The 10,316-nt window shown below is 38.6% G+C and overlaps 1 long non-coding RNA gene across 1 annotated transcript; it reads left to right on the top strand.

The window, feature by feature from the left end:
• The first annotated feature begins 6,331 nt into the window (after positions 1–6,331).
• LOC106963664 (uncharacterized) lies at positions 6,332–9,848 on the top strand. The gene is made up of 2 exons (XR_001428232.1): positions 6,332–6,545; positions 9,503–9,848. It is a non-coding gene; the product is annotated as an uncharacterized LOC106963664 (long non-coding RNA).
• The last annotated feature ends 468 nt before the right edge of the window (positions 9,849–10,316 follow it).

The raw sequence follows: 10,316 nt of genomic DNA, 5'->3' as shown, positions 1-10,316 counted from the left end.
TCCGATTTGTCTTTGCTAGACTGCAATTTGATAAGAAATAATACCTTGTGTGTGTGTGTGTGTGTGTGTGTGTGTGTGTGTGTGCGTGTGTGTGTGTGTGTGTGTGTGTGTGTGTGTGTGTGTGCGTGCGTGCGTGCGTGTGTGTGTGTTCATCAGCGGCAGGTCTGTTTCCAGGTTGATGGTGTCGCCCAGCCTGGGCCCCATTACCGCCCTGTCAAACCAGCTCACATCCGCCACAGGACAAACAGATCCAGCAACACATTTAGGAGCCGACAGACAAACAAAAAGTGAGCGAAACGAGTCAAATTCGCTCACTTTTCCTCCTTATCAGTGTGCGTGCGTGTGTGTGGTAAACCTCGCTCCGATTTGTTGGTGCGGATTAGACACAAGGGCTCATCAGTTAGCGCTTAGCGCCACACCCACACTTCTACAGCTGAAATCGGTTAGACTCCCCGAGGTTCATTTGGAGCTAGCTCATTCTTTCAAAGGGCATTAACCACAATATACACACACACACACACACACACACACACAGACTTCCAGCACAGATTAAAACCTGCAAACACACTCACACAGATGCTCTCAAACTTCCACACCATTAGGCTCTTGAACCAGGCGAAGGACGTGTCAACTGCTAACGCGAGAAATTAATTCCAGACAAAACACTCGTTGGTTTGCAAATCAGGGAGGTATTTAAATGTTTAATTTAAATCCTAATATTTTATACTCAGGTGCAGAATTAAAGCACTCTTCTTTGTTTCCAAGGAAAAAAAGACACAATATCATCCAGCGGCATATTTGCTTTTTTGTTCTCAACAATAACACTGACGTTCTATAAAACCTGAATAAACACAGATTTTCTGTTTGGTTGTAAATTGATTTTGCACCTGCCGTCACGTCGCAGCCCAATATCAGGGCTGAGAAATGTTTCCGTTGCCATGGCGAGATCAGACTTGGCTGGAGAAAGGACACTTCGCCATCGGCTGCAGGCTCCAACAGGATGCTCCACAGAAGAGGAAGTGATGCAATAAAATCAAAAATGCAACACTTCTGCAAATTGTTTCATGCATTTCTTCTGTTTGGTTTTTTATTCTAAGTAAATACAGAAAAAATGTGTATGTAAAGCAAAGTATTCCTTGAAAATTGAACATTTCAATAAACTCTTAAAGAACCAATTTCAACAAACTTGACTCCAATTATAATTCATAACCTCGTTCCATTCTTGAGATTTATTTGTTTTGTGATGTAATTTCTAGTATTTTAAAACTTTGGTGACTACATTTTACTGAAGCAGATACTTTGATTCACAGAAAAAAAAAGAAACTGATTCTTTTCTCACTTTCTGAAGTTAAATTCGACCAAACTTCTCCTGTTTTATGTTAGTTAAAATCACCAAAATCATTCATAGTTTCTAAATGCCAGAAAACATTTTGGAGATTTTGGTGTATCTACAAGGCGGAGTTATGTCCAACCAGGCGTTTTGCTCACCTGAATGGTTGCCATGGAGATTAGATAAAGGAATCAAAGCCACACTACAGGTATGTTTCTGATGAGGAAATAACATTATAACATATGGAAAAAAGTTGATTTTACTTACAATTACTGCAGAAACTCGACCAAAAATACTTTTGTGCTTTTGCAGTGCAAACTTCTGAATTCAAAGAAAGTTTCAAAAAATATATCAAAAAAATTCCTTACCAAGTTTAGCAAATAGAAATAATTTTAATTCTGCCTGAACTAAAACAAAAAAGTTTGTTTTTGATTTAACTTCAGGCAGTAAGAAAAAAAAAGTCTTTTTATCCAGTTTATGTAAGCAGTAAGGAACATGCAGATGCTGAAGCCAGATGTTCAGTTCAATACAAATAAATAAATTTGATGTTGAATGATGTGAAACGACTTCTGGAGAAAAAAACACAACTTCTCCTTTTTCTAAAACTGAATGATGTTAATTTTCATCGTCACTGGAGCCGTTATGAGCTGAATTCATGTCGACGTTTCTTTGTCTTCATGTACTCATAAGGCTTTACTTATTCAGTTTTCAGTTTTATATCTGGCAGGTTTACACACATCAGCGTGAGCTCAAACGTCTTTCAATGATGGACTCAACCTTTTCATAGTTCGCTCTGTCTGCAGTGAAAAAACATCCTTGGATTGAGCTCTAAATGAGAGAAAAACCTTCACTGGGTTGAGCTCAGAGGTTTATAGGAATAAAGTCTTACAAAGTGAAAACCTACAAGGGCGAATTCCACCTACTGATTAATTCAAACCTGAAAATGTGTGCAAGGTTTCCTGACAAAGGCCGTTAATGTGTCACACAGCACATCAATGTCCAAAGGAGGAAAATTAAAGCGACACGCATTTATGAAAAGCTTCTGAAAAAAGTCCTAGAAGTCGTAACTCTTATGAAAACCAGAAAGAAAAGTTACCCAGTTAGATGAATTTTCAGAAAAGGACGAAGAATGTGGAGAAAGAAGACAGAGAGACAAAGGCATTACCTCCCATTTTCCTCAGCAGATGACAAGGGTAAAATAATTATTATCACACAAACAATAATCCGTCTTTCCTGCGCCATCTCCCCGTAGTCGCATCCATAGCTGCAGGCAGATAATATACTGGACTGCCTGAGATGCATTTGAATATTTCTTTGGCAGGAAATCACATTACTGGCTATTAAAAAGTAATTATTTGTACATAAATTCCCTGCAAGTTTGAGCCTAGACTTGGCAGATGCTTGTGTGTTTTGTTATGTGTGTGTGCGTGTCTGTGTGTGTGTGCACGCGTGTTTGTGTGTGTGTCTGTGTGTGTGTTTGAGCTCAATGCTAAGGCAGTTAGCGTGTGAGGCGTTGTGGTGTTGTGTTTATTAAAAACGCAGACAGCCTCTCCATCATCAGCAGCGAACACACACACACACACACACACACACACACACACACACTCACACACACACTGTGTCAAAGAAACTATATTTCATAGGGCGCATGATAATGTAATTACCAATACTTAGCATAGACACAGAGGAAGAATGGAAAGAATAGCTACAAAGAGGAAGTAGAGTAAAAAGTTTTAAGTGAGACGTTTTGTTGAAGAATGTGAAGAAAATGTTGCAGAAATTATTTTGGGTAAGAAAGTTTTAAAAAGTTCTTAATTATCAGTTTTTGGTTGTTTTAAACAACAATAAGCTGTCAAAGTTAGCATTAGCATTAGCATACTGGTGTCAGGTCTAGTCCACACGTAGCTGGATATCTGGGAAAATGGATACATTTTACATCCACATGAAATCACTAAAAATGATTAGAAAGTTATTTTAATGCCAGTTTCCACTTTGACTTTAAAGCATAATGCAGATAAACTATACGGTGCCATTTTTATGTTTTAGTGCAAGTTGTGAAATTTTTGGGTACATTTTTGTAAATTCTGCAATATTTGACCTAAAATCGTCTCAGTGCTGCCCTCTTTGGGTGGAACGGTGGCTACGTCACACAGTCCTGAGTGTATAAATAAAACCTATTTTATTTAGACACTCAGCCTGAGTTGGAATTATGAGCATTAAGCAAAAAAATAAATAAAAATGTCTCTGGTAACACACACCCCTCTGCATATCGTGGCTCCGCCCACTTTCATGAACATTTCCAATGATTATCTGTGGGTCTGGCTGTCCACAGGGAATTTAATTAACTTTTAAAAGCCTTTTAATCAAAAGGCCAAATCTTGTTGGTCAAAAATTATTTGTAGAAGCAATAATGAGTAAACTATCTAAGGGTTATTTGTATTATGTGACAGAATATGGTGTTCCTCAAGGTTCTGTTCTTAGTCCCTTTTTATTTTCTTTAACTTTCTCCTGGTTAAACATCAGGAAATGTGAAGTGTTGAAACCAAGCTTCATGTCCATCTACAGCAAAAACCTCTTAGCAAAAACCGTGAGTTTTTTTTATTGGCATGTTTCCGTTAAGCTAATTTATTTTCATAATTCCAATCTGAGCTTATAGATTAACATAACATATAGCACTATATATATGTTATGTTACACCTCCAATAAAAACACAATAAAAGTTACTTAAATCCCTTTTTCTCCACAATTTTGATCCTTGATTTAAATTCCAGGATGCAGAAAATACTGCATGATTTGTTCAGTCGCTGCCATATGATTGTTTTTTTTTTTTTTGTTATTTGAGCTAATTAGCAAATAAACACCTGTAACTGAAGATGTGTAAAAACTTTCAGCAGATGTTGAACTCAACTTATAACTAGTAATAACTAATAAATAATATTTAAAGAAAAAGTAATGAAACATGTCTGTCTTTCTGCGTTTTGTGTATTTCCTGGCTGTAAATCAGTGTCACTGATCCGCGTTAACATCTCCCCTGCACACGCTAACGTTAGCGTTAGATGAATACAGTTCTTTCTTCTTGTCACAAACCTTCCTGACGTACACAAGTCGAGTCATGGCGGTTCAGTCTCAGAGGAGCTGTTTTTCTCATTAAAATCTGTTTGTTGCTCTCTGGTGGGAGGTTATTGCAGACAGATTGTGCACAGCCTGCTTTTTCTTTGCCGTTTTTGTTATTAGGTGTTCCTCCATCTGGACCTCCCACATTAATAGCCTTTATTAATGTTTAATAGTGGGATTACTCTGGCTGGCTTTATTTGGCTTGGTTTTGGCTCAAAATGAAACTGGACTGCTTGTGTTTACAGTGAACTTTGTTGTCCTGAAATGTCCTTTAAACTCGTCGGCTTTTTCAAAAGGTTTCAGCTCTGAAAGCTGTGAAGATGCAGCAGGAGGAGGAGGAGAAAAACAAAACAGACTCAAAAAAACTCCTGGGAAACCTGAACGTGAAATTTTCTGGCAGAGAATAAGAGCCATGATAAAAAATGAGATTACGAGAATAAAGTCATAATCATACAAGAACTTTATTCTCATGTTACTTTAAGTTTATTGCCATATGACTTTATTATTGTAATTATTTTTTTCATTTTCCGAGTGTGGCACTAATACTCATCATACATCATAACAGAGAAGATGATTAGGACCATTGCAAAAAATTTATTCCAACTTTAATCTCAAAATTCTGACTTTTTCTCAGAAGTTCAACTTTTTTCTTACTTTTTTAATTAAGTCATGACTAAAAATCATGACTTTTAGTTATGCCTAAGCTCTGAATTTTTTGTTATAATTATAATTTAAACATCATAATCCTGACTTTTTTTCTCAGAACAATTCTTTGACACAATGATCCAAGCACTTTATCCTTTCTGGATCATTAAACTACATTGTAAACTAATTTGCAGATAGATTTTTGCTTTATGTTTCATAGATTTGGGTTTTACCTGTGTGAAGAAAAACCTTCATAAAGATGCAGAAGACAACAGCAAAGGCCTTTGTAGACACCATTAGCAGCATGAATGAAATGAGAGGATAAAGGACAGTAAATAGTGGAAGTGGGGCAGCGAAGGAGTGAAGGCAGAGGAAGACGGAGGCTGGCAGTGTTTATCATCAGGGGTCCTGTTGGATATCATTCAGTTTGGAGCCATAAGGCTGAGCTGGCAGCGAGCTGGATGGCTGTCACACCGCTCTGATTAGGAGCTCACTGCTGCATGAGAGATGGACTCTCATGGTAAATCGGCTTTGTTGGGATAATTACTCGTTCCTTTCATTTCATCTGGAAATAAAACATTGTGTATTGCTGCTGCATATGAAAAAACTGATCTTGTGTGTTTTCTAAGCAGATTTGAAGTAAAAATGTGTTTAATGGCGAATGCCTGCAAACACCAACAGTGAGACCAGTAGCACCAACTGACTGGACCTCTGTTAATTAGGTCAGTCAATGAATATCAATGCTACCACACATTTTATGTTACATATTTTGAATCAACTGTCATTATGTCGTAAAAATCAATTTCCATTTTGACATTAAAGGGCAACTAAACCACAAAATAACTTTTTTTATGCGGATAAACTGTATAAATTGGGCCTTCGGGATGCTGTCTTTAAGTTTCAGTGCAAGTTGTGACATTTTTGTGTAAATTTGTTTAATTCTGCAGTATCTGATCTAAAATCGTCTCAGTGCTGCCCTCTTTGGGTGGAACAGTGGCTACGTCACACAGTCCTGCGTTCGGCCAGGAAACCATTTTGTTAGACATTCAACCTGAGTTGGAATTACGAGCATTGAGCAAAATAGAAAAAAAAGTTCCTTTGTTGCTCGTGGTGATTTTGAAAAGATTGTCTGAAAAGTTGCTACATGTAGCAACAAAGTGTTAAAACAGATTAATACAGATAATCTGAATAATCTTGTGGTTATTTGGGGTAAGTAAGCGTTTAATCTCCACATAGATGGAGAGCAGGCAGAGTGGATCCGGTACCTGATGCTGCAGCAGCCTGACCGGATCGTTTGAGCTGATTGGACTCTGGAGATTCTGGGTTCAGAGGCCCGGGGACGGACAGGCAGATGGACGGATGGACACTGGATGTGGGCAGATGTACTGAGACCTCCGCAGACTCTCAGAGGAACCGAGGCGGACCCAGAGGCTGGCTGTGTGCCGCAGGTCAGCAGGTGGGAGACGGATCGGCACAAACCGTTATTTATCAGAGAAAACAAAAGCTCATCGTTAGCTGGGAAAAAGGAGACATGGCTTTTTTTCCAAGGTTCCCACTGGCTTGTTCAGTTTATCAGCATGCACTGATTCAGGCGAAGGAGGTTTTTAATGCAAATGAGTGATAAATACATGTTAGATTTAAACTAAAGGCTACCAAAGTCCTTGCTTCTTTTTTTTTCTTTAAATCGTAGTAACTTGCCCACATGCACAATTGGGAGGTGTGTGTGTTTCTCCCTTTGATGGGAGCCGTATTCCAGAAAGAATGCATTAGGTTTGGTCTAATCACTGGAACAAAATTTTGCTGGACAATAAATTGCCCCAGACTTCATTGCAATAAATGATAATATTGTTGTTTTGAAACAATTTTCAAGTAAAATGGCATAATAATAATAATAATAATAATAATAATAATAATAATGATGATGATGCAAGAAAACATTCTCAAAGATCAATAAATTTTAATTTCTAATGAATATTTAACACTGGAACTGGAAGACATTTTAAATATCCAAAACAAATAAACAAAACAGCAAAAACAACAAATAAAATTAATTATGGAGTCTGTAAATAAAACTGTCCTTAGAAAATGACTAGTTGAGACCAAAACACCAAACTGAAGACTTTTGGTAGAAAGAGAGAAAAGAGAAAAATGATAAGTCATGCAAATGAAAACTTTTGGGTTTTGTTCTAATTTAGCATGTGGTTCATTTATTGCGTATTATGACAGGCCTAGCAGTTAGCCAAATAGATTACACTCCTTTAATGTCTTAGCTAACCAGCTAACTGTTTGATTCATTGAGATCAGGAGACTGATTCTAATGAGACTACGGTTGTTTTCCGACCTGAAGCCTGAACACCTGGAGAAAAAGCAGACAGAAAAGCTTGCTAACAGCTTTTGTTAGCAGTAAGCTAACAGAAGGTCTAACAGCTACACAGCCTGTGACCCTTAATTAAATTCTCCAGAGACAAATCCAGGCCATGTCTCATGAATAAGTTTCCTCTGATGTTATTATGCAGCAACCAGACGTAGAGCCAACAGGATAACGAACCGTAATGGGCGCCTGGTGTTCATAATGGATACCAGAACAAGTCAACATCCAGGATCAGTTTTAACTTCATAGTGTGTTCATTGATGACACGTCTTCTTACATCAAACCTTTTGTTTGTACATAAAAGACAAGGAAATACATTTATTATAAATAAATATCTCGTTTTCTCAGGTTACCTGCTGTTACTTTGGGTGAAACTGCCACCAAACTCTCCTGATGGTGAAATATAAATACCATCCACCGTTTTTTTATTTTTCTAACAGAGCAAAACAAAAGTAGAAGCAGACATTTATGTGTTGCCCACAATTTTGATCTTCAGTTGTTGTCAGACCTCTTAACATTTCCACTAAAATAACTTCTGGACTCTACAACTGAGAAGGTCTCAAACCCTTTTCCTTTTGAGGTTTTTGGAAAGCAGAGACATCATCAGTCTGGGCTGGTTTCCTCCGGTTGGCATCATTAGGCAAGAGGGAGACAATCGTTCACGTCTTCCTGACAAGGCTTGGATGGCTGTCAGAAACTGAGGCAGAGATTGGAGCTCAATCTGAGTTTTTCTTCCCATCTAGAAAGTATCACAGAGACCTGCTTAATGATTGTATGACCAGAATAGACCAGAGACCTGGTGACCCTGTCGTCCGTCCCAAAACAGATACATTTGGCTGCTTCAGACAAATTATGCAAAACTCATATTTTCCACAGTTTTGTACTTCCATTCAGCCCAGCACTGAAAAAAAAAATACCAAGCTGTTTTCTTTTTTTGTAATAAATTAATGTTTTTTGGTGTCTGGAAAATCAGCCGTTTCAGAAACCTCTGGAATGTGACGTCACAAATCGGCAGGCGCTGCCCCGTTACCTAGCAACCCCAAAAGAGTTCTGCCTGTTACCTAGCAACCCCAGCAGAGTTCCGCTCGTTACATAGCAACCCAGAGCTCCAGCACATTTGGTCAGCTGGTTTTACAGATGGGTGTGCTGTACAATGGCTGCCGGAATGACAAGTGTTTTGTTGGTGTCTTAATATTTGGAAACCATTTGCTGCATTCTTGTTGGTTTTGCAGGAGGCTCCACTTCTGCTTTTCAAAGATGTACGGTTGCATAATTGTGGATCATTGTGCAGCCATTTTCACTGTAGGCTGTAACGGTTCAGTTGGGGGGCAGCAGCTTAAATGGATTTAGAGCTGCTGTATGTAACTTTCACACAAAATGTATGTTTTTACACATTTGTTTAAACTGTCACCATGTCGCGACAGTTTGGTTTGAGACAGATAATGTGTGAAAAAATATCAAACTCCTCCGCCTTCTCCCAGTGCTAACGAGAAACAACCAATCAGAGCCACGAGGCGGATCTTACCGCTGTCAATCATGCAGCTCCATGCAGCGCTGCTCATTCTCCCTTGCCTTCTGCTGTTTTGTGTAACTGTAAGTTGTTTCTCCGGCATTAGCACATTTAGCATTGTGAACATGGTGCAGCGTAACAGCGCTAAGACCGGTCTCCTGCCTCTGATTGATTGTTTTTGGTTGGGAGCTGTGCATTTCTTCAAACGGCAAAGTAGCTCAGGGATCATCTGTCTCATAATAACCATGACATGATGACAGTTTTAATGGATGTGTAAAAAACACGTTTTATAAAAGTGACATAATGCAGCTCATCATCTAAGAATGATGATTTTGTGCAAAAAATATAATAAAGATGTTTTTTATCGTCCATAGACCTTTCCTAACCTGTTTCAGGAAGCAAAATAAATCCCATTTAAGAAGAGCAAAGCTGAATAAACTTCATTTAGTCCTCCAGTGTTATGTGTACGTCCAAAATATCTCTGGCTTCTGTAAGCATGCAGTAATTATTGTCGTTTCTGTTGTATTTCCAGCTTCAGTTCTCAGGTTGCTCCTCCTGCAGAAATCCTGCTGCCGTCTGTTGAGAGTTTGTGTGCAAACATGTCGTATTGGCAGCCAATCAGTCGGATTTCTTCCACCGAAACGTGGCAGGAAACCCAGCAGTCTGTCTCTGAGATCACAGCGAACGCTTGTCATTTTCAAACCCGGACTGTTCAAGAGTCCATTCAGCAGGATTTATCTTTGGACTTGACACAGACGTTTTGTTTATGTGGCAGGATCGTTCCGATCAGCAGTGCGGCCGGAGTATCGGATTACCTTTCCTCAGTCCTTGAGCCGACGTTTTCCAAGAATAAATCGAATCAAATTTTCACTTTTCCGGACTCAGCAGTGGGTGTAATAATTTAGATTTCTTGTCATGACACCTATCTGACATGTCCTGGTATCAGTTCTGCCAGTTATGTGTCAGATTTGCTGCCTAACCTTGGCTGACTTGATGCGTTTATTAAACACACACTCAGCAGACTGTTTTATGAAATGCCCCGTCATTCAGTCTAAATACTGCAACACAGCACTTCCTGAGTTCAGATGGGACGTTTCGTGTTTTGTCCCTCGCTGCTGCGAAACATTCATCCATAAATTAATGAATGTTTTATTGCAGCAGAAGGATCTCTGAGTGGAAATATTTAGAAAACTAGCCATTAATTTGTGCATATTTATCAAAAAAAATCCCAGAGAGAGATTTGTTTTTGTTTAACAATAATTGTCATGCTTTCTATTAATACTTTCTATAAGAGAAGGCCAGTAGCTTTCAGGGTGTTTTAGATTTGGTTTTATTTGGGACAAAAG

The sequence above is a fragment of the Poecilia latipinna genome, unplaced genomic scaffold (assembly GCF_001443285.1).
Source record: "Poecilia latipinna isolate Pla-1442-1.1 unplaced genomic scaffold, P_latipinna-1.0 Scaffold1566, whole genome shotgun sequence".
NCBI lineage: Eukaryota > Metazoa > Chordata > Actinopteri > Cyprinodontiformes > Poeciliidae > Poecilia > Poecilia latipinna.
The sequence above is the reverse complement of the archived record's forward strand: the minus strand, read 5'-3'. Positions and strand labels throughout refer to the sequence as shown.